The following is a 25,089-nucleotide window of genomic DNA, read 5'->3' on the forward strand; positions in this document are numbered from 1 at the left end:
CTATAAAACAGAAGTCAAATAGGACTATCTGCAGACTGGTGGTAAGGGTCTATTATTCTCAGAATGCTGGGCCTTTAATTTCAGAATGAAATCCAAGCATGTTACCCAAGCAGCTTATATCTTATATAGCAGATGGTGGACATCAATGGGACAGTTCTGTGTTACTTTGTCAACATCTGAGATGGATTGCATAAAATCCGGGTTGGTGAACAGAATTTTGTACAGATATAAAAGGAACAATACACATTTCTCTCAACAACTTTTTTAAAATGTAACTTTAACAAATACAGAATTCACTATGCCTTTTAAACCATCACATTGGAATGAATGTGTCAAATTAATCCAAGTGACTCTGTGCATGGAGTGATGGTGACATGTCCCTTCAAGAGATGAAATGTGTGGGTTTAGAGAGGGAAAATAAATCAAACAGTAACAAAGACAGACCAGCCCTGCCTTAGAATACACAGTGACTCAAACTTTATATGAGATTGTAAAAAGCAAGTGCTCAGTGTATGTGACATGTAATGAAAAATATTGTAGATAATGAGCATGTGATGTATAGACACTAATGTCATGAAAAAGTTAGCCAGGTTATAAGAAAAAACCTAGTCAGTGACTCACACTGTAAATCTGAACTAGAAGACTGGGAATGGGGAATGGTGGTGGCTTCTAGGTGAAACAATCAATATGGTAATAACCATGTTATTAACTAAAAAATCTTACATTCAATTCCATAAGTGAAATAAGCTAAAGTATAAGTAATTCAATTACAAAATTCTTAAAAATGCTTTAAAAATCATGAAAAGTGTCAATGTGCTCTAGGGAAGAAGAAGGCGCCATGCAGCTGTTCACTGGACTTTGCTGGTTTATGTGTATTTTAACTGAAGACTATCACGAGTGAATGAGTGCCGTGATATCAGGTACTGTCAGACATACATTGTGTGCCATTTCCCTGAACAGTCATACACATCGAAGAACAGGCAGTGGTTTGTATTTACCTATTAAATGTAAACTGAATGAGGCAGAAAAATATACCAAAATACAAATAAAGTCCATTTTACTTAAACCTTAAAATATTGCCTCTTAGTTACTGCTTTTACAAATGCAGTAATAATTCTTTGTGACTACTTGCTAAACTGATGATATCTTTAATTCTTCTTTCCAAGGCTGTCCTCAGACAGAAGTTTTATCTAACTTGCAGCAGGGAACACAGCAGGACCAGCTGTACTGGGTTAAATGTTGGACTGAGGATGGATCGTCATGTGTGATGGGAAGGTTATATGTACACTATCGTACTCTTATACAGAGGCAAATTCCAATCAGTCCTTGAGATAAACTAGTTTTCATATCAGTAGGAGATGAATTTCAAATCCATTCTCTTCTATTGCTCTTAAAGCTTCTTCCTAACTGCTCTTGGTTTAACCAACCATTAACTGTTTAACAGATAGCCAGACCCAAAGAGAAGCACGATGAAACACCCAGTCAAGTGCGTGGACCATGCAGGAGCCAGAGCAGCCACTGAAGCTGCAGCCTACACTCCCAAGGTCCTCCCTGAAAGGTGGCCACCTCACTCGGGAGCCCCACGGGTAGCCACTCTTGCACACACGAGGTGACAGCATTGCTCCACACACGTCATTCTCTGCACACTCAGAAAGCAAATGTCTTACCTCTGGGTGAAAGAAAATTTCAGGGCCTGGGAAACTTTCCTAGCCAACATCGATAATGATTTTCTTCTGGCTTATGGCATTGTTCCCTGTTTGCTGTTTGATCCACTTCCGCTGATCCACGTCATACTTGGCAAACTTCTTGACTATATTGGGGCAAATGTGACAGTACTTCTCCTGCAGATGCACACACAGAGATGTCACCAGGCATTAGCGACCACCCAGTCTGCCCTCCAGCAAACACCCAGTAACTCCAGCACCACAAACCCCCGACATCAGTCCTGCCCAAGGCCACAACTCCAAGGGACACTTACTGGGCTCAGTGATGTCTAACAGCTATGCTCTGGCCATGTACTCTGCTTTCTTTCCAGCTCTGCTATTAGTCCCAGCCTCACTGTGTCACATGTTGCTGCCTACTATCTGAGATGATGTCTGACAGTGCCTATCAAGTCCCTAGTCTCCATCTCCTCTCTTCTTACTCCTTGTATGCCCCCACGTGGCACCTGCCCAGGCACTCGCTGCCACCCACTGGGACAAGCAGACCCGCATCGCAGCCCAACCCAGATCTGAAGGCAGCAGATCTGGCCCTGTGGTCACCACATCCGATTGGCAGGTGGTTAACCTGCTCTGCGGTCTGACACAGCACACTCAGTAGCTACATGACAGAGAGTTAGTGAGTGCCTAGGCACGTGGGATGCACAAGTGAATAAAACACACACAGACCCCTGCCCACTGGCCCATACACTAGCTGAGAGTCAGAGTAACAAGTGACAGTGATAAATAAGTAAATGGCACAGCACTTTATAAGGTGCTGGGACCATGAACCAAAGGAAAGCCCGACTTTGACAGGATGGATCTGCCACACATTGGGGCATGAGAACCCACTCAGTGCCAGCCCCAGCCTGTGCTGTGCAAAGTGTTTCCTCAGCTGGTGATGCCTGACTGGGGGTCTCTGGGTTGATCATCTGTCCTTAGAGCTAACCTCACAAGAACAGCAGTTGGCCCCTGGGTACCGGTTTCTGAAAGTCAGCTTCCTGTGGGCCAGGTGGGCTTTGTTCAATGCCTGCACTTTGTCAGGCCCAAAGCTGGTGCTCAGGAGGACCTCTGAAGGCATTTTCATGATACTAAGTTCAAAATTTCTTAGAATCCCTGAAATGAAACCTAATACCATCCTTGGTATACTCTGCACAACTGTAAGACTGATGGGCCAGACTTGCTACACACCCCTGTGCTCACTGATAACTGAGTGAGTGGGTCAGTCCATACAACTTCAAATCTACCAGGCTGAGGGCAGAAACAGTAAGTTGTCCTAAGACACCAGGTCAATGTCTCGCAGCAACTCAGAGGCTTAACAGAAGGCAGGAAGTGCCTCCACAGAGTTGATGGTGTGCAGTGTGTCAGCCACAAGTCCTGGACCACCACTGCCCCCACCAACAGAATCCACGCATCCACAGGCCCACTCCTGCCCACAGGGGCAACAAGACACAGGGTAACTCTGACCCACTCCCACAGAGAGAAGTGGGGCAAGAACTAACTGACAGCAGGGTTGGGGTGGCTGACCTGCAGGGAACACAAGGAGCTCTTCCACTGCCTACCTTCATGGCTGAGTGATACATTGTCACTGCCCAAATGGGCCAAACCTGGTTCAGGGTCAGAGATGGACCCCAGAGAGCCAGTGAGGAAGGTAAAGCCCACCATGAGGACTAGGAGAGCAGCCTCTGTCACAGTCAGCATACTCAGGGCCCTGCTCACCTGCATGGCCACCCCGACAGTCAGGAGCCAGAGGCTGTGAGACATATTGGTAACAGGAATGGGGAGGTGAGGGAACTTGGGTCAACTATCCAAATTTATTTCCTTGAAGAAACACAAGGAAAGGACTAGGGGAAGTTCTAGGAAATATTTTAACATAAAAAGAAAGTCTTATGCTACTTCTGTAAACCTTCCCCCAGGGGGAAAGGATTGACTCCCATGGGCTTCCCAGGACCACACACCCAAGCTGTGAAGTGACCCATCCCTGGAAACTCTAGTCCTGGGCACACCCGGGCACCCAGCCACCCTACTCACAGGGGCCCTGACTCGCACCTGTGCACCCTGTCCTAAAAATACCTCTCCATCCACCAAGAGTGTCATGCAAAATGTGGGACTCCCCCCAGGCACTAGCTTTCCTTCAACCAGCTTGTTACTGGGTGCAAAAGTGGGAGGGAAGGGGGGAGGCTAACCTCCCTTAAACTCCCCTGCAGCTCAGAAACTATGTGTTCAAGGTCACATGTCACTTCCATGCTTAAATTTTTCTCCAAAAACAAAATCTTTGCTCTTTATATAATAATTATCCTTGTATTACTAAGAATCTCTTCATTTTGACTAAAACAAAACAAAAACAAAACAGTAATTTGTCCTGATTTTGCAACCTGAAGAGAAAATTGCTTTGAAAGGGGTCTGTCAACTGCTACCTACAGAGTGACACAAAGACCAAACCGATGGATCAGTCAAGTGGGCATTTTAAATAAGGACCAATGAGCCATTTTCCTCCAAATCTTACTGATTTAATTTTAGAGCTTCCTGTAACTCCTCCAGCATGGTAACAGAGTCTGGAAAACACAGGTGGACTCTGTTCAATGATTCACCCTAGAACAGCATCACTCTGAATGGTAATTCTCAGGGTACAGAACCACACACAGCAAGAGCTGGAAATGAGTTTGAATTCTGGCTGACTGCACAGGATTCCTCACAGTCACTGCTGCTGCTGTCTGCTCCTTACTCGGGAAATGAAGCCTGGAGGGAGAGGTGCAAGACACATTGGCTAATTGAAGGTTCTGTCTAATCAGGCTCCAATTAAATGACATCGTACTAGGCAGGATGCTCAATACCAGTTATCAAGCTGCTCTCATTTACAGCTGGAGAACTCCACAAGCATCCATGTTCAGAGAAGAGGCTAAGCTTTCAGCCCCTTAATTCAAGTGGTAAACAGATGGAGACCCACATTCATGGGGAGGGGAGGGAAAGCACAGTGGGAGCAGGGGTGGTGGCCACAAGGGGAAGTGTGCAAACACTATTTCTCTCTCACCACCAAACTGGCCCATTTCCCATCTGTTTTTACCTTAATGGCCTTTGCGGTCTCCAGTGGTTGCTCAGGAGGGATTCCCACCTCCCTCTCCCTTGGCAGCTGTTGAATGAAATACATATCTCTACCTGCAATAGGGATGTGTTTGATGCAGCTTCCAATTACCTAACCTTCCACCTAGGGAGACAGAGAGGCAAAACACCATGTGAGTAACTCCAGGAGGAAAGCCCTCCCTGGACTCTAAGTTAGACTCCTGCCCCCACCTGCCCTGGCAATGCAAGCATTTACTGAATCTCCGCTCTGTGCAAAGCTCAGGACTGGGGGAGGGGGAATAAAATGACCATGCATGAAATTCCATTAGGAGAACCTGAGATGCTCTGTAAGCAAACAAAGTGGCCTTTCCATTAGGAATGTGAAGAGAAAACCACAGAAGGCAGTTAATTTCCAAAATGCTGCTGTCTGTCCGAATAATGGGTCATTTTATTGTTCCTCTAACAAAAAGGAAAAAGTTTTAACTATTAATTTTATAAACATTTTTATTGAGTTATAGGCATTTTACAATGTTTTGTCAAATTCCAGTGTAGAGCACAATTTTTCAGTTATACATGAACATATATATATTCATTGTCACTTTTTTTTTGCTGTTTAACTATTAATTTTTAAACCAACTACAAATTGGCTTGCATTTAAAAATCAACCACCTGGTTAGCATGCAGGACTTAGGGTGTGACAACCTGGACTCAGAACCTGGTTCCACATCTGTGGGCAGAGTAACTATGGCCACATCTGTTAACACATATGTTTCAACCTTGGCACCTTCACCCATCATATGCGGTGAGTGGGTGCACAGAAGAGACCCAGTGACAGGCAGCAGGTCAAGTACACAGCATGGTTTAGGCATGCATTAAAGACTCAATAACCGATCTGCTCACTCTAGTAAGAGCTGCACTTGGTAGGAAGGAACAGTCTGGCAGGTTCCCCTCAACCCTATGCTATGTGAGATCCATGCTGGGGGGAGTTTGGATCCGCTCACCCAGCTGCCCTCCCGGACCAGTGACCAGGCTGTCAGCCGTCACCAGCAGGAGAAGGCCAGGAGCTGTTGTGTGGTCCCAGGTCCTCACCAGCCCCCTGGGGTGCCACTCAACATGCAGGCCACAGGCTGGGAAGGTCCAGCTCATGCTGGTGGGAGTAGCTGTGCAGAGTGGACAATGTCCCCACCTGCACCAGGTAGAGGAGGCACTCTGAGCTCCCTGATGGCACTGGTTGCTTGTCACACACTCATGGAGACAGAAGGCTGGAGCAAATCCTCATCCATCTGACAGATGGATCAGTTCCACTATGTACAAGCACAGTTACCACTGAAGTTACAAGAACAGGTGACTGAATTCCTCTTATGTCTTCTGAGGTGCCCAACTTCTAGAAGTGAGAGAGTGTGTAGCCTTTCTCAGGAGCCCAAGCCAATTGTAAAATATTTAAGATCAAGATAAAAGATATGTACACATTATTAAAATAAAAAAGTCATAAGAACAGTAGCTCTCGCAAACAGAAACTATTCACAATTTCTATACTCAATACATTACATATAACATTTTCTAAAATTAATTCAACCCATGTTGAGTATCAGCTTCATCACAGATTAAATATATTAAAACAACCCACAGCCAATGGTAGGAAAACAAGTAAGTGAGTTGTGCTACACCCACATGATGGCCTGTCAGGTAGTTACTAAATATCTTTCCACAGAGTATTTAACCATAAAGATACATCAGGGATAAGTCAATATGCAAAATACAACCTCAGGAGCTCATTGTACAATTAGAACATGAAATCAGATGGAGGGTATCCCAACTGTGCTTAAAATGTGTATCGTGTGTCTAAGAAAAAGAGCTCAGTAGACTATACCAAAAAAGTGTGGCACAGTCCTCTGGGCAGGTTTGTGGGTCATTCTATTTTCTTCTTTACATTTCTCCATTTTACCTAAATTTTGTACAGTAAATGAAATTTTTATAAATAGGGGGAAAAAAACTGCATTAAGAAACAGAGAAAAATTTGAACAACAACTTTCTCTGTGGGCCTGCACGTAGTGTGAAACTTGTTTCAGATGCACAGGGGAGGCCAGGAAGCAGACCCACAGGCACAGACCCTGACCTTGGCCTGCACTGACCTCTGAGGACGTGACCTCAGAGAGGAGCCAGGCAGGACCACACAGCAAGTGGCACCTAAACACCTCACACCCAGGAGGGGGCAGTGTTCTGAGACTGGATGAAGGGGCTGCGAGCACAGAGCATGCTCTGCAGGCCTCCTGCCTCTCCTCACCCCCGGGCAAAGGGGACACTGGCAGGGTGCAATGACAGAGGGGAAAGATTTGGCTTTTTCCTCCTGACTGTAGACACATCAGCCTCCCCCTGCAGTGATTTCTGAACTTTGAGGTATTAAAGCACCAGCATTAGTACATCATCTCTGCAACGTCCTGAAATAAAACAGTGACTATTTTTTAAATGAAATAAATGAATTGTTTTTTTTAAAAAAACTAGTTTGCATTTTTTAAATTTGTCTTAGTTGATTTACAAAATTCTGTTAGTTTCCAGTGTATAGCATAGTGATTCATTTATTGCATTTTTAAAAGGAGCTTAGCACATACACTCACAAACCTATATTTGCACAAAAGATACTTGTAATACACAAAATAACAAACATTAGTATCAGGGGTTGCCTCCAAGAAGGGACGTGGAGGAGGAAAGGCAGGTCTGAATTCCCAACGTAACCCCCTCCAGATAGCTTCAATTAATTAAAAAAAAATCTTTAAATAATTCATTTAACTAGTCCATTGTACCAAATATATATGTATATATATATATATATATATATATATATATATATATATATAGTCTCTTGAAGCCTGAATTAGAAATCACTTCTGTAATATTTTGAAAATTAAAACCAAAAAGTGACATTGCAGAGCATCCTGCAAGTCAAGGGGAACAATCTCTCCTTCTTGGCTCTTAAAAAATTTTTAAAAAGCAAGAAACAAATCCTCTCCAGAGGATTGTCACAGAACACAAAATCATCCTCCAAATGTTCATGTGCTGCACCCACTGATATCCAGATTACAGTTCAGAATGAAAGTCAGGAAAACCCTCCTGGCAAAGTGACACCGGGGCCAAGCAGAGCCAGGGACATCAGACGACTGCTGACACCAGACTGCACAAATCTGCTACTGCAAATTTCCAACTGCCAGTGCCACAGACACTAGGCATCTTCTACTTTCTCACACAACTGTGTTTAAAGGCTCTTGTTACCTTTGCTAAGTACAGGTATGTCTTCAAAAGTGGTGCTTTAATTAACAGAAGGGTTTTTTTTTCTTTCACTGCTTCCTTCACCTCAAATCAGGTTAGGCCCACAGACAGAGCAGAACTCGCTGCCCTGCTGACCATTGGGATAGCGTGAGTGACCCCATCCTTGCTGTCAATGATGATTCCTGTTAATGTGTGTTCACCAACTTGTCATGATGTCCAGTACACAGCTAAGGCCAGCACTGCCTTCAAAAATACCACAGAGACCATCAGCATGGGGACTTTCTCAAGTGTTCCACAAGCATATCTTCAGGTTGGAGCAATAGGCCCTTTCTTTCTTACTGAGTCTGAATGACCTTTCCCTTCCCTACCTTCCATCTTCCTCCCAAATCCAAATTCCAAAGTGGACAACTAACATGTAAATTCTGTGCACTTAATCTGGAGGAGTCAACTTCTCAGTAAGATAAATCAAAGCTTTGCAAAGAAAAGCCAGAGAGAAAGGAATTTTATTGTGGAATCAGGAGGTTTTAATTTCTAATCCACTGGTTCCCAGTGTGGGTCCACAGATGGATTGCAATAAGACTACTTGTGGGGACTTTAGAAAGACAAAATATTGGGCCTGGCACCCAGAAATTCTCATCTGGCAGAACCAGGATAGTGGTTCTCAACCAGGTGCAATTTTGCCCCCAAGGAGCACCTGGCAATATCTGGTGCCATTTCTCGCTGTCACACTTGAGGGAGGGGAGGCTGGTGGTGGTGCTTCCCCTGGTGGGTCAAGACCAGAGATGCTGCTAGACATCCCACAACACACAGCTCAGTACCCTCCACTCCCCTGAGGACTGCCCGATCCAAAATTTTGAGGCTGGAAACCCGTGGTCTGATATAAATTCTGAAAATGTGTATTTTGGAAAAAACACTTTTGAGGAGACCTTGCTGCATAGATCACTTTGAGAACCACTGGGCCAGTGTTTCCTGAAGTGTCTCCTAGTCCATGGAACAGAAACAGCTTAGGGTTTGGGGAATATTTCTGGTTAAATTTGGAAGTGGTGGAATAAACAGAGTTTTCTAATGTAGGCATTTTCAGAGTCTTTAAGACATCACTGTCTACTGAGAATCACCACACAGAGGACACAGCATGTGGAATCTTCCAAGTTAATCATCTATGCAACTCCTCCTCTTTTTTCCTACAAGGGAATAGAATATGCAGGAAGCATTTTGGAAAACAATTTTATCATTTATTCCCCCAAATTTCAGTCAATTCCCTTATATAGAGGCAGATACATTACACCTAAAAACAACAAAACCCCCCATGAAGAACAAGCAGCTTCAGGGGAAGTTCTGCAAACTCATGGAACCACAGGAGCTCAGATCCACAAAGGGAAACCCTTGAAAGACATTTATTTTGTTTCATTTTGTTTTGTTTTAACAGATTCTATAGTATATTTTCTTTTTTATGATCAGAAGTAAAAAAAAGCCAAAGAACCACACCTACATCTTGATCTTGTCTTCCTGAAGATACTTTAGATTTTAATGAATGTAAACAGACAAAAGCTGGACAAACTCTACACCAGCAGTAAAAACATAAATCACAGAAATTGCTCTGTACAGTGTTTGAGCTCGGACCTGAATGGGATGAGTTCATGTGCACTTGAGTGCATGGGAAAGGAAACCACACCACACAATCTTACAGAGGCCTCTAGAATCACCATTTCTTCCACATTAGACAACTAAGGTCACTTGGGAATCATGAAAGTCACTTGTCCTTACATGAACTGCAAAGTAGAGTCCTGGTACATTAAATAATTTGAACATAATTTCTGCAAGATATTCTCTATTTTCTGGTGTATTCAGAGGAGGTTCTGTCTGTAAGGAAATATTCACTATATTTAGTGTTCACCCAAATTTCATGTAATTACATCAGAACGGCAATAAGTTAATCTAAAAGCATGTTCATTAAGATGCTGTACAACTCCTTAATTTGACAGACAGAGTACACCCAGAGTGATTGATTAAATACATTTTGGCTGTGAGGTTTAAAATCTTTGAGAGAGCAAAGCCTCTCTAAACACTTCTGCTCTTACTAATCCACCCCAAAACAAGAACAAGCTACAGAAAAGGAAACTCCACCTCGGATAACAGAACACCCAAACACCGTGAACCTGAAGAGACGTGCACTGAGCTGCCAAGGGCAATAACAGCCCCACTGAGACCAGATGAGTGAGGACATGGAAAGAGAACACCAGTGACTTCAGATACCAGGCAATATCCAGTTCTCCAGAGAAGAGCAAAAGCAGAGAGCCCTTGCTTGGAGTCAGAGTAGTCTGAGCAGCACAGCTGCAGGAGCCTCGCTCCCCAGGCCCCTCCCCTCAGAGCACAGGCGGCAAGGTGAGAAGTTACACCTCCACCATCTGCTGTGAGAAAGACAAGCCTGGGACAGAAGCTGCTTCAGCCAGACACTGCCCACCACCCAGCCTAAACCCAACACACAGCCAGTTCAGAAAGATCTCCCCTCACTCAAAGATGAGGAAAGAACACAAGAAGACTAGCCAAACATCAAATAAAAACACTCATAGAAAAAGAGAGGGGAGAGAGAAAAATAGGAAAAAACAAATGGCAGATAAAAAACATGTACCCAGAAAAATATAAAAATAAAGCAGATGAAAATCACGACATAGATATCCGAGTTTTTTGAAATGTCTATTTAAAATAATAACTATTATCTAATAGGAGGAAATTAACAGGATTACATAAAGATAAAAATAAATAAACCTGCTTTTTGTCATTCAGCAATATGTTGAACATTTTTCCATGTTAATAAATATGGATTTACATCACATATTTAAGCTAGGGAAAAAAAGAGAGAGAAAAGGAGAAAATAAAAAACAAAGAAAGGAAAAAAAATCTAGGCGTTTTGGCAAAAAAATAAATAAATAAAAATCCACATTACCCTTTGTTATATACTGAGCTGTGTGTCCCAAAACTCTTATGCTGAAGCTGCAACACTCAGGTGACTGCGTTTGGAGATGAAGCCCCTAGAGGGGTAATCCAGGATCAGTGAGGTCACAGGACAGCACTAACATCTCTGCAGGATAAGGCAGAGGGATCAGGGAGCTCTCTCTCACTCACACACAGAGGAAGAGCCACACAAGGACCTGGTGAGAAGGAGGCCATCTACAAGCCAGGAAGAGAGATCTCACCATAAACCAACCATGATGGCACCTTGATCTCAGACATAAAGCCCCCAGAGCTGTGAGAAAACAACTGTCTGTTGTTGAAGCCACTCAGCCTATGGTGTTTTGTTAGGCTTATTGAGTAGAGCAACATACTCTTAAAGCAGGAAAAGGGCAGCCTGTCTTGGCCATTGGCACAGCTGCATGCAGGACACTGGGACACACAGGGCCACATTTACAGACTTTTCTGGCAGGAAAATATGACCCCAGAATTCTATATCTGGCCACACTGCCAATCAAGTCTGTTGCAAAAACAAAATATCTTTAAACATACAACAACTTGAGAGAATTTGGTTTCTATGAACCCTTCATGAATTAACCATCAGACAATAAGCTTTAGCCAAATAATAAGAATGCATAAAGTACAGCCAAAGACTTACAGTGAGCAAGTAGTCCATTTAAGATGTAGGGATAAATGCTTTTCTTTTCTGGGAGAATCTATAGCTATAGAACAGAATGTAAATATTATAAATTAAAACAACAGGAGTAGTATCAAGTTGACAGGCACAGATGGAAAGGAGGAAAATATAAAGACACTGATGCCCTTGTGTCATGGAATCAAAAGATATTGTTTTCTTGGTAGAGCAACAGAGACACCACTAAACATAAAGTCACAAACATAAATATCAGAGTAAGTACACTAACATAAACAATCAAAAGCAGGTGATAGAAGAAAGGAGGAGGAGGTAAGAAATGTGGCCATGTACCAACGTGGTCACTAAGCACAGTTGGAAGTAATCATCCCTAAACAAATAAAGGTAAATATCTTATACAAAAGTACAGTTATGTTAAAATATGTTTTACCAATTATCAGAACGAATATGCACCCAATAGAAACCAAAGAGAAAGCCAAGCCTGAGTTTTAAAATATCCATACATAAATAAAACACACTAAAACCAGAAAGCACAGCACCAGAAAAGCAGCTGTGACCACACACACCTGCCACACAGCCCAGGCCATTTCAGCACGGGCAACGGGAGAGCTCCAACTCCAATCAGCCCAGCTACACCCCACCTTCGATTTTACCAAGTTTGGAAAGTGATTTCCTCTCTCCATGCATAATTAGCACTGACTTCACAGGAGTCTAAACAAAGTGCTCATGGCAGCACCTGGCATGGGGAATGTACTCAGTGAAAGTGCATTATTATCACTAAAATCATCAGCATGTACCAGTGAGAAACTCACCTACTGAAGTGAAAGTCTCTGAACAAAGACTATGAGACAAAATCAAATTCCATTGTCAAGCCAAGGGACATCTAAAACAAGGTGCCTCAGAGAGGTGCACAGTTGTCACAGCTTCCAAGATCAGAAACTACATAACTGCACATAACAAGGAACTGATTACACAGATTAGGTCACATCCATAAAATGTAACACTTTGCAGCAATTAAAAAGGATGGGCAGTGTGTCTGCAGATATGAAACAATATCTACTATAAATTTGCTACATGAAAATAGGCCTCTCCATACATACACATTCTTAAATATACTTCTGTATCTACAACATTTTTTTTAAAAAGCAAGGTGTATGAGGGAGAGAAATGAGGAGCTGTTTATGGGCACAAAGTTTTATCTTGCAAGATGGAAAAGTTCTAGAGTTCTGTTACACCACAATATCAATGTAGGTAACGTTACCAAATGATATATTTAAAACTGTGTTTAGTGGGTAAATTTCATATATTTCAAATTATAATTTCTAAAATTTTTAAAGTAAAAATCAAAATGTACAATAGTATGTCAATTTTGTTACCATTTTATGAAGCAAGTTTATGTATAATCCGTGTGCCTGCACATAATTATTGCTGGTTAAGCACCAGTAAAGTTGGTTTCCTCCAGGAAGGGGATCTGGAAGGCAACACAGAAGTGGGAAGGAGACACTCTTGCACTGGAAATCCTACTGCACCTTTTGAATTCTGTGCTGTGTGTATGCTAACTCTTCAAGCAAATAATCAAATCTGGCTATCAACTAGCTGGGGGCTTTAGTTTATACTCCTGTCTGATACAAAGCTCAAACATCATGCCCCAAGTAAGTTTTAATTACTCTGATTAGAATCAATACACTCCCTGAATGGGAGAGAGAAAGCAATCTTAAGACATAGACAAGAAATAATAAAGTCATCAAAAGCAGATTGTAAGTAAGTGATCTAAACGTTATTCAACAACACATTACTTATTTTAATGTGCCTACCTCAAGGGGCTGAGATCAAATTAGTTAATACCTTAATGTTCCCAGTACACATTTAGCACTGTGTTAGTGATTACTATATCAGATTTTTTTTTTAGTTTTCTTTCATTTAAAGCACATGAAGAATAGCTGTGGATTCCAATATTTAGGTTACAATATATCTCCTTATGGCACCTCCTATCAACCTGAAAAACAGGCGTAATAACTACCTACCCCACAATTGTCTGTGGGATTAAATAAGTGAGTTAATTCATGCAAATGCTTGGTGGGGAGAGGGCTGGGCCTTTAGCAAGTGCTGAATATATCAACAATCAACTGTAATATCAAGAATATATCTCAGGCCAGAAGAAATTGAATGAATTAACTCCAGAGACCTAGAGTCTTCTCTTACCTTGAAGAGGAATCCAAGCACCTTAATAAGTTAATTTTATAAACATAACATTTAAACTGATTAGAGGGGGGAATAGGATGAAGAGAGGAAGGCTAGAAAGATATGCAAAGTGGGAGCATAGTCATGCAATGTTTCCTTCCTGCCTGGTTTAAAAAAAAATGTGAGCCTATAGAAGGCATTCCAACAAGAAGTAGATTAACCCTGGCTCTGGATTCTTCCTGGGTTTAATTTCAGTGTCAAGTGATGTTCCAAATAAATCCCAGATGAATGAAAAATATATATAAACATCAAAGGAAAGTAGGTTTACTTACATAAAAATTTACAATTATAGATGTTCAAAAACATAACCTACAAAAAATCAAGTGAGAAAAAGTATCTGCTTATGACAAAAAATTCTTATCTGTTATATGAAAGAGTTCACACCATAAACAGATTGTGGCCATACATACAACAGAATATTATTCAGCCCTAAAAAAGGAAGGAAATTCTGACACATGCTACAATGTGGCTGAACCCTGAAGACCTTATACCAAGTGAAATAAGCCAGTCATGAAAGGACTAATACTGGATGTTTCCACTTATATGAGGACCCAGAATAGTTACAGTCATAGAGACAGAGGGGGGATGGTGGGGGCTAGGGCTGGGAGAGGGGGAAAGAGAGTTATTCTTTAATGTGGACAGAGTTTCAGTTTGGAAGATGAAGAAGTTCCTGAGATGGATGGTGGTGATGGTTGCACAACAATGTCAATGTACACAACTCACCAAACTGTACATTCAGAAATGGTTAAAATGATAAATTTTATGGTATGTGCATTTTATCACAAAAGAAAAATTTAAGTAGAATAAAGTTCAAAGAAATCATAGCAACAATAAAAGCAATAAAACACTGATATGTACAAAACCCAGGACATGAATAGGCAATTCACAAAGGAGAAAATACAACTAATAAATACATGAAAAACTGTTTAAGATCAAAGGTATTCAAACTGCAAATTAAAAAGTCAAATAATCAAAAATGATACTAATCAATCCTAAGAGTTCAAATAATGTGGCTTCTTGTACATTGAAGCTTTCAGTGTGAAATTGTATACCAGAGATTCAAAATTATTAACACATCTGGACCTCCAAATTATATATATATATAACTTTTATATTCTTAATATAAAAATTCTCTAAATATAGAAAAAATGTGCAAAGATTACTTTATGTTATGTCTTACAAAACCAAGAAACTGGAAACAAAAGTAAACATCTAAAAATAGTGGGGCTGCTAAACAGACAGGAAACAACCACTGGATACATGATTACATGACCATTAAAGCGAGGATTATGAAAACCGTGCAAGAAAATGGGGGAGAGGGATGGAGGACACAATATTGAATGCAAATCATATAAAAACATGAGTGAAAAGATTAAGTATATCTATACTAAATGTTAATATTTATGATAATGGGATAGGAGTGTGAAAAGCCCCACAAGCATCTTCCAAATTTTCTAAATCGCCCTTATAGTTCTATAATAAGAAAAAAAAATTCATTACAAGAGTTGTGAAACCCTGAGTTACAGCCTGTGTGCGAAGGCCACAGAAACTCCCAATACAACTTCCTGGTTTATTTCTCCACAGGCGGAGAAGCTAACAGAAGAAAGACTTCACCCCAGGGCAGAAGCCACAGCACATCCTGGTGTGGCTTTTCCCTAGCCTGTTGGCTCTGTAACGTGGAAAACACTTTCCATATCCAACCACAGTTGTGAAGACAGCTGAATTCTTGATCTGCCACTGTCTTCATACCTGTAGTCACATCATTATGGCAGGCACTGCAATTTCCCTACCCAGTATCTATTCTGCCTTCTGCCTTAATGACAGACCACTGATCAATCACAGGCCCAGAAAACAGCATTTCCGAGACTTCCTGGTGTACAGGGATGGCTAAGTATGTTCTGGCCAATAAGAAGCAAAAGTTATTGGATGTGTCTTCTGGGAAAGCTCCTTACAAGGTTGAAGGTAGACTCATGTAGTAGGCCCACTTCTGCTCTTAACCCCTTCTTTCCTGGAATATGGAGGTGATGACTGGAGCTGCAGCAGCTAACTTGTGATCTAAGGCAATCTTAGAATGGAAGCCATATGCTAAATATACTAGAGCACACAGATCCCTAATGACACCAGAAACCTGACCTACAGCACTGCCCTCCCTGCTACAAATGACTTTAAGAAAAATAAAACCTTTAACTTGCTTAAATCACTGATTTTTACACTTTAGTACTTGCTGCCAAACAATTCACCATCTGTGAAGAACTAACATTAAAATCTATACACTTCCATTAAGAGAAAGTTTACAATAAAATTAGGTTCTCCTGGTTCCTGAATCAAATTCAGCATTATTAAAGACACATTCTTCTGGGTTCTCAGAACCATAATCATAAATCTATGTTTTCCTCAATCCTCCTTTTCTCCTATGTTTACCACCAGTAATTGTTCCTTTAGAGGACTAATTTAAATAAAACCTTCCAAAAACCATTATTTATACATAACGAGATCTAAATTGGAGATATCAAGTTTTTCTTATTTTTTAAATACTGAAGTATATGATTAAAACTTCACATGAATGTAAGTTACATAAGCATTTTATTCATAATAATGGTAAAATATCATCAAATATTAATTCAAAAATGAATAATTAGTCAGTAATATAAAAATCAATCCATATTTCTGGATAAAGAAAGCAAGCTGAACACATGCAACTAATATTGCTCCAGTCCCAAACCTCTCCATAACTGCAGTAAAGAAATATTTTTAAAAACATAAATCCTCAAGGAAGGGCAAGTAGGAGTGGAGATGACAATATACTGAAAATGGGAAGAACACGGGCCAGCAGTAACAGACTCAGCAGTGCCAAGGATGTCCAGCTCCACACCGGCCAGTGCTAGTGTACAGGACAGAGCAGGTCTGAGCCACCCTCATGAACCAGGAAGGGAGTTACTGCGGTAAGCCAGGACAAGCCACATGTCATGGTGAATATTATGTGTCAGCTTGACTGGGCTAAGGGGTACCCCGAGAGCTGGTAAACCATTCTTTCTGGGGTGTGTCTGAGAGGGTGTCTCTGGAAGAGCTTAGCATGCAGCAGACTGAGTTTGGAGACCTGCCCTTGCCAATGTGGGTGGGCAGCACACAGGCTACTGAGGACTTGATTGGAACAAAAGGATGAAGGAAGGTTGATCCTCCATCCCTGAGCTGGGACACACATCTTTCCTGCTCTCAAGTGGATGGCAGTGCTCCTGGTTCCCAGCATCCTTGGGCAGCACTGCTGCTTGCTCTTTCTCCCCTGATTCATATTCAAAAAGGTTTGAAAATCTCCTCTACAGTTACAATTCAATTTCCCTTCAAGAGCACTGCAGTTCTTTAGAATATATGATTCTGTCTTGAACTCTGGGAAATTCAGTATTAGAGAAAAGAGTGTGGTTCCCATTTGCTATCTGTTTAGTCCACGTGACCAACATGAGTTGAGTCTCTGAAACTTCTTGAAAAACATGAGCCGTACTGAGCTCATTCCCACCATGGATGTGCAGATGTCTGTCATGGCAGTCAGAAGGGACAATTTCATAGGCTACTGAGGGAACTTTAATTTAAAACTTTTAGACTCTTTTACACCAAGAAGCCATTAGCTGATGTAGTGGTTCAGTAAATGTCTTCAATGAATTTCTGGACATGGCCACAAATCCCTGTACCTGCTTCACTCCCCTTCAATTATCCCATTAACTGATGAGGAAGGACATAAGCCTGAGATAAAACCACCCTTCTCATAACTTCCTCTGTCACATCATGCAGCAAACACACCTGCTAACTTCAAAGTACAATAAATGTAACACAATATTTTCTTATGTTTAATGTAATAAACAATTATTTTTGAACATTCACTTCAGATACTCATTTTTGGCAAAGAATTTAAGCTTTTCCATATTCATACCAAACACCTCCAGTTCGTTCCCAGCAATTGGTTTTATTGTACTGCGGTGTATATGCCAGCTAGAGCAGAAAAATTCCTGGTAGGAAAAATTTCCTGTGGGCTGTGTCCTGGTGATTGCATTTGCTCCACAGGCCTAAGACTCAGACTCCCTCTGAGCAGAGCAGGATGGGGCAGGCAGGGAGAGGAAGCTGGGCCCCAGGCCCATGCCTGGAGTCCTACCAACAGGTAGTTATGTGACGTACGAGAGAAGGGAACATGCCAAGCATGGCAGGTGGGAGTCTGTAATTTGTTTTGGCTGTAAAGACAAAGCCACTCAGACATACTGTCAGTTTCCTGGCTCCATGTATTTTACATAAACCATCATAGATACACAGGAGAGAAAATACACAGTGGCCTGTAAAACACAGTACTTGGATGTGGCAATTCCTAGTTGTGAAGATACAGCCAGGAAAAAGCTTAGAGCACTTTCAAGGACTTGATTTAATAGACACAAAATATATAGATTCCACTAACTACCATAACAGCCTTGTACTTAACATATTTTAAGCCAGATAATTCTAAAGAATATTCCATATTTAACATTAGGAAGAATTATATAATTGGATCAGGGACCATTTGACAATGCACTAGCATAGAAAAAATGCAAAGCTAAATTATGTAGGTTTTAATGTGCAGCTTATGTTACATGCAATTGCTCTCCTTAAAGTAAGTGCTTTATACATGTAATTAATTTTAACTTAAAAAGAACATAAAACAATGAAAACAGGCTCCACAACCAAGAGACACTTCTCTTCATTTCTCTGTATTGTTTTATTTCATCTGAACAAGATCAATTACATCCACAATATCAGGGCCCGTAACTCAGCTCAGTGTTAGAGTGAGATTTAACCTTGGCAAAACAGCACCTTGACTCAGCTCCCTCTGCTGTAAGAAGCAAAGGTCAGAGCCATCCAGTTATTTCAGGAGGACACCTAACTACACAGGTGGTTTCCTACCCAAACCCATTCCTCCCTCCTCATTCCTTGCTGCTGGAGGCCGGTTTAGGTACTTACCTCTTGGGGCCAGGTGATGAGATGTGGTCCCCTCACCAGCAACAGGAGAGAATCTTGACTCATCAAAATGTACCAAAGTAATTTTGTTCCCCTCTAGGGCCCACACTGGGCACGGACAGACAGGGCAAATCTGCTAGGAAGGTTTCTGAGGAAGAGAGTCTTAATTCTAAAACTCTGAAAGTAAATACACCAAGAGTCAGTACAGGAACTCGGGCAGCCACCCTGGGGCCTGAGGGGAACCAGCACAAGAGGCCAAACAAGTGAATTAGGCTGGGTTCTCACCTCCATCTCTCAGCTGCTCAAGTAACCAGCCCTGAGTGGCCTGACCCTGGCATCCTGTTTTGTGGGATAATAAGCCCTCTTTGGTTTTGGACATTTTGGTTGAACCTTCTGTTATTTGCCCAAAAAGCACTCCAACTCATACAAAGAGCTTTAGCGGGAATTAAAAACTCCCCAGAGAAGAATATCCTGGGTTTAAAATCTAAGCAACCCAGAATCCACAGGGCTCTTCTCTCAGTCCCAGTTACTCACCATCAAAAAGTGATGGCCCTCAGGTTCAGCTCAGGGAAAATTAAAAATAACTTGTTCCATGAACCTCTCCATTAGATCTCAGTCTTCAATTATTCCATGTCTTATTGGCCACTAAAGGAAGAGAAAACAAACTATGTCAAGCTTCAGTCCATGTCAGTAAAAGCAACAGTTTTAAAAGCACTGGCCCAGAAGAGACTGAGTTATTAGAGAAAACAGGTCCTTTGCACTGGGTGAATGTTAATTTATGTAAAGAAATAACAGACACTTTACCAGAAATATTAAGTTATATTATCATTTATATTCTACTTCACATCTCTAAGTACAAAGTATCATCTTAACAGTGGAGTAACAGATGGAAAACTACAGCTAATCTGCCATACCATTCCATTTGGAGTTTGGAGGTTTTTAGAACAAATACCTAGTTAAACAATTTTAGTGCTTCTTTTTAATTAATCAATCTACAGCTCTTCTACATCTGACAGGTTAGTGAGTCAACCTGCAATTTTCCACAGAAGCAGGTCTTGCTCTCACATGAAACCCAGCATTCCCAGAGTCAATCCTGCATTCCGGGGTTTTGTAAATTCACTTGATTCCCCACATGAAAAATACCTTGTTCAACTAACACAACACTGTAAATCAACTATACTTCAATTTTGAAAAATACCCCATGCAAAACCAACAACAACAAAACCTCTTTTCCAACACAAGAATAAAATACACAGCTCACAAGTACAATTGCTATGAAATCTACCATTTTCCATGATTCATCCTACTGCTCTGTTCTTGGTGATACACTTACAGAAGCAAATCCCGGTGGGGAGTTTACCTTTGTGGCATACGTGGGTTTATCTATGGCTTCATCCCCTATGAAAAAGTCCAGGTCATCAACTCCCCTCAGCACCCTCCTTTGGGCTTGGTCAACCACCTTTGCTGACTCTCTGATGGCAATACCTTTGGGAGAACAGCACAAAGATTTCTGTCAGCATCCATACTCATTTCGAGGATCAAGGAAGCATAATATAACCCTGTGTATGTACAAGTAAATTTTCAATGCCATGGTCTTATTAGGAGTTGAGTGTGTTCACAGAAAAGACGCTATCACAGAGCACATAAAGTAATACAGAAACCTTTCTTATGTTCTGGTATTATTTTTAGTGCGGCACAAAGGAGCCTAGCTGGTCTGCTTTTAATACTGACAAAAGATGAATTACTAAATTTTTCAGTTTCATCTGAAAAAACATCCCTCATGATAGTGAAGTGAAAAGCACATATCAATCGGTTCCAAATTTTAGAATACAATGTAGAAGGACACAAAATTAAAAATATAATGTGAAAGAAGAAAATAAACTGAAAAATGCTCATACACTCTCAAGTCATTTTAATAAAACTGTGTCACACAGATTTAAAATATATTTTTATTCTTGTTACAAAATCACTAAAAGAAAAAACTGAGGTTGCTGACTAATATCTGACAAGAAAAATTCAATAATCAAACAACTGTATTATGTAAAAATATTAATGGCTTTATGATATATTATTTTAATAACAGTTTAACCACGATATTTAGGAATATACTTATAGTTAATAATCATATGAAACTTCACTGTAGAATTTAACATCTAATGAAATGTGGAAAGCTTCATGAAGATTCAATTTTCCATTTAAATTCCTAACCCCTGGTCACACTTTGCTTTCCCATAAACTCATCTTCATCAAATTTATTCCAAAACAAATGAGTAAACATATACAACCATTTTTAAAAGTAGAGTATTTGTAGTTCCCAATTTATTAGAAATGAAGAATAACAGCAAAGCTAAGGGAGTGAATTTTAACCCTTGCCCTCAGAAAGGCATCTTGAAATAATAGCTTGAAAAGGTAGGAAAAAAAAAAGAGGTACAGGACAGAAATCACTTTGCTCACCTCCTCTTCTGACTCCATCTCACTGCCGCAGTTGGTCCAGAAGCTTTCAACTTACAGAAGGTGACACAAATCCAAAGCGCAGGATTTCTGCAGGACTAAGGCAGCAGGCGTGACGTGGACGTGCTGGGGGCGGAGCCCAGAGGAAGCATCCGAGGCAGAAGCAGCGGTCGTGCCAGGACCACGAGGCCGAGAGTGGGGCTGGGGAGGTCTGGAGGGCCGGGACGAACTGCGGCAACTGCAGCCACAAACACACCCGTCCCCGAACACAGACCCCGCCACGGGCGGCGCACTGACGGGCACCGCGCAGCCACCTGTGCACACGCAGCACGTCAGAGGGCCCTGGCGGGACGGCCCGCAGCCGACACCAAACGCCTCGCGCGGCCGCGGCGCTGCTGCCGGGCCGGCGGGAGCCCCTGCAGCCGTCTCCCCGCACCTCGCGCCCCGCTCCGCCCTGGGCGGCGGCGGCAACGGCGGAAACCGGGGCGAGCGGGCGGCGGGCTCCGGGGAGAGCCGCAGACGCCCGGGCGGAGGCCGCGCTCCCTCCAGGGCGCCCGGGCTGCAGGGACCGGCGCTCGCTCCTCGCCCCGAGTCGGAGCGGCCGCCGGCTCTGGGACTGACCGGCCACGTCTCCCTGGGCCCCGACTTGCCCTCGCCCCCGCGCCCCGGCGGGGTGGCGGCCTCCGCAGGGGCCGCGGCAGCGAGAGCCCGCCTCTGGGATGAGGTCCAAGCCCCCCTAGGCCGCGGACCTAGGACCGCGAGGGCTTCAAGAAGCGGGCGGCGTCCCTGTGCTTCCAGAGCGAGCAGGAGGACGAGGTGCTGCAGGTGGGCAGGCGTCGGTCCCGGACCAGTGGACTGGCCCAGGAGGAGGACTGGATCCCCAGGAGGAGCCTGCCGGTGCTGCCGTGAGGGAGGCTTACCAAGAGGCTGGAGTCAAAGGAAAGTCAGGCAGACTCCTGGGCATATATGAGAACCAAGACAGAAAGCACAGGACATATGTCTATGTCCTTACTGTCACTGAAATATTAGAAGACTGGGAAGATTCTGTTAATACAGGAAGGGAGATAGAGTGGTTCAAAGTAAAGGATGCCATCAAGTTCTCCAGTGTCATAAGCCTGTACATGCAGAGTATCTGGAAAAATTAAAGCTGGGTTGCTCGCCAACCAGTGGAAATTCCACAGTCCCTTCCCTTCCAGAGAGTAACACCTTGTTTGTAGCTGCTGCACAGCGAACCTCTGGGCTGCCATCCAGCATAAGATAGACAGGGTTGGAAGGACCTCTTCCACCATGTGCAATCTCATGGGCAGAGGCTTCTTTATTTTCCTTGACAAATATCTGAAGGACGCTTACAAACTGAATTTGCCATGCGGGATTTTTTTTTTAACAATCTGCTTGATTTTTAGGTGCTTTCAAATCTTCTTTAAAAAGAAAAAAGATAGTGTAAAATATTTTAATAAGACAAAGCCATGTGGATTTTTTTTTTTAGATGCCTTAAATGTGCTCTCCCACCCAGCCCACCCACCTTGTTATTTTGATTGGCATTTTCACTTTTTCCCCAGTATTTTTTTATCCATTTGATGTCAGTCTGTGGTTTTTGTCAGATCAACATACTTGTGGGTATATTATCCCTGTGAATTGTCTTCTCATTCACAATATTAACATATTCAATGAATCCATTTGTCAACTCGTTTATCTCAATTTTCACAACTGGTACTATGTCACTAGCTACCTGATATGGCCAATTCCCCTGTAACTCAATAGTCCTTTAATACAGAGTTTAACTCTATGTAGCTGGTGAGTTTTAGGCAGTTACTGTAAGCAAAATGCATGTAGTAGATATCTTATCATGGAACCTGTATTCATGGAATTGAATTAGGGTGCTCAGTTGCCAATTCCCTTTATTCATAATCTCTCTTTACACAGAACACACAAGAACCATATTTCCCTCAATGTAAATTGCTGCTTTTAAATATATATTTTCAGTTTAAATTTAGTGACATCTCTTCAGTTAAACTTGCTGGTTACCAGTAAACACCTTAAATAGCAGTCAGTGCTGACTGCATCAGAATTGAGTAAAATGGCCTTCTTGTTCAGCTGTTACAGACCTAGGTTTTTAGGGTGCCTCAGAATGTCTCATCTTTTATAGGTGGTCAGCAGGTAGGTACTATTTATCATGTAACTAATTACTGGGACACTGGAATGTACCTAAGAATTATTTTGTCTTATTTTTATATTCACATAAATCCAAGAATCCCATCTAAAACACATAAATACCTAATCTGAAATGCCTGTACTTCCTCAACCAAGTCAGAGATGAGATGGGGCAAGTAAAAGATGGTTCTCTATGTAGATATTAGCTTTTTGTAAAGATCATAACTGTTGAGTATAAAGTAGGAATAAGCATAGTTAGACATTTGTTGTACAAATTGTTAACCTTTAAAAATATAATTGCTGCTGAAAATAGTGCTGTTATAAGGAAAATCAGTGCCACCATTTTAAAACTGGGCTCTTGTGCCATAAAAGCAGCTGAGCTAAATACGAGTATTAGTTCACAAATTAAGGCTGCCAAAGGAATAAGACAGAAAAACTTTAAACCACTGACATTTCATTCTAAGTTATGTAGTGTGATCAGACATGATCTTCCAGAATTTTTATATTTTTCTTTGTACAGAGGTTATGTTTTCTGGGGTTTTTTTTTTTTATAGGAAATACTTAAAAATCCCACAGATTGACACTTGTTATCAATCTTCAGTGGACTAAGTTTTTCCTCAGTAATCTCTGAAGTTTCTTTAAATTATATACTTAACACAGAAGATAAATTGATTGTTTTTGTACATAACACTGTGTCCACCTGAAATGTCACAAGTACTGGGGGGCCTGGGTATGTTGTACATTGATATTCTTAAAGGTAATAATGCATGAATTTCTTTTATAAACTCTTGGACTATGTATTTGATGTGTAAAATATGTACAGTATTAATGTCAACCATTTCTTAAAGGTGAGCCTATAAATATTGTTGTATCATTTTCTTTGGTCAGTAACATTTGGACCAAGTAGTGCCACTTGGGTCAGGATTTTCTTCAGTGCCATTTAGCAAAACATCTGTCTTTGGTCTATGCAACTAGCAAAATTTTGTATAATGCATCAGAATACTTCAGAGTTGTCACACTTTAAATTTCACATGAGGGGTTCTTCACTATTCTTGAACTCAGCCCACTGAAGCTAGAGGAAAGGCCCTGAGGATATTTATTTCTGTTAAGAGAAAAAAGCCTACATTTGCAGGCTCAACAATTGAATCTACTACAGATAAAAAATAGTGTCTACTCTCTCAGTCCCTCAAAGTTTACAGAGTGTTGGGACTTTCATTTGTGCTGCTTTCTGTTGGGTAGTTGGATAAAACTGGGCAGCTAAAATTTTCAGTCCCATGTGCCTACTAAATTAAAAAAAAAGTTTGTAAATTGACTTGCAGACACAAAGTAGCAAGTATCCTACATGTTTGATTTTGAGTTTTCTTAATTTCTTCCTTTTTTTTTTGTAAACAGGTGAAATTTTCCAACTAGGCACATGCCATTCAATTTTCTGTCGATCCCATAGTTGTATAAAGTAGCAAAACTGAAGGGGGGAATGATTGTTGTATACACTTTAAAATTGCTTTGTATGGTCTCATTTGAGATAACTGGTGTAAGAATCTTGATGTTTTATATATTTGGAAATATCAAATTAAAAAATTGAAATTAAAAAAAAAATCCTCACACAGTCTGTCAGTGCAAGTTCCAGTCTATCAGTGCAAGTTCCAGACTCCA

The 25,089-nt window shown here is 41.5% G+C and overlaps 1 long non-coding RNA gene and 1 pseudogene across 6 annotated transcripts in view; one reads left to right on the top strand and one right to left on the bottom strand.

Annotated features, from left to right (window-relative positions):
- Window positions 1-21,689, bottom strand: part of LOC135320772 (uncharacterized) — a 38,285-nt gene extending 16,596 nt beyond the window's left edge. For 2 of the 6 annotated variants that reach the window (XR_010380101.1, XR_010380098.1), the window contains exons 1-6: window positions 21,289-21,683; window positions 20,195-20,319; window positions 19,369-19,479; window positions 18,838-18,982; window positions 4,762-4,902; window positions 1,668-1,841 (exon numbers count right to left, since the gene is read on the bottom strand). This is a non-coding gene — a long non-coding RNA (uncharacterized LOC135320772). Of the gene's footprint in view, window positions 1-1,667; window positions 1,842-4,761; window positions 4,903-18,837; window positions 19,012-19,368; window positions 19,480-20,194; window positions 20,320-21,288 lie in introns of all 6 variants that reach the window. The other 4 variants (XR_010380100.1, XR_010380102.1, XR_010380099.1 and 1 more) reach the window with 4 other exon arrangements.
- Window positions 21,690-22,035: 346 nt separating this feature from the next.
- Window positions 22,036-23,328, top strand: LOC135320771 (diphosphoinositol polyphosphate phosphohydrolase 2-like; annotated as a pseudogene).
- The last annotated feature ends 1,761 nt before the right edge of the window (window positions 23,329-25,089 follow it).

This window comes from Camelus dromedarius, unplaced genomic scaffold (genome assembly GCF_036321535.1).
Source record: "Camelus dromedarius isolate mCamDro1 unplaced genomic scaffold, mCamDro1.pat HAP1_SCAFFOLD_121, whole genome shotgun sequence".
In the NCBI taxonomy this organism is placed as follows: domain Eukaryota; kingdom Metazoa; phylum Chordata; class Mammalia; order Artiodactyla; family Camelidae; genus Camelus; species Camelus dromedarius.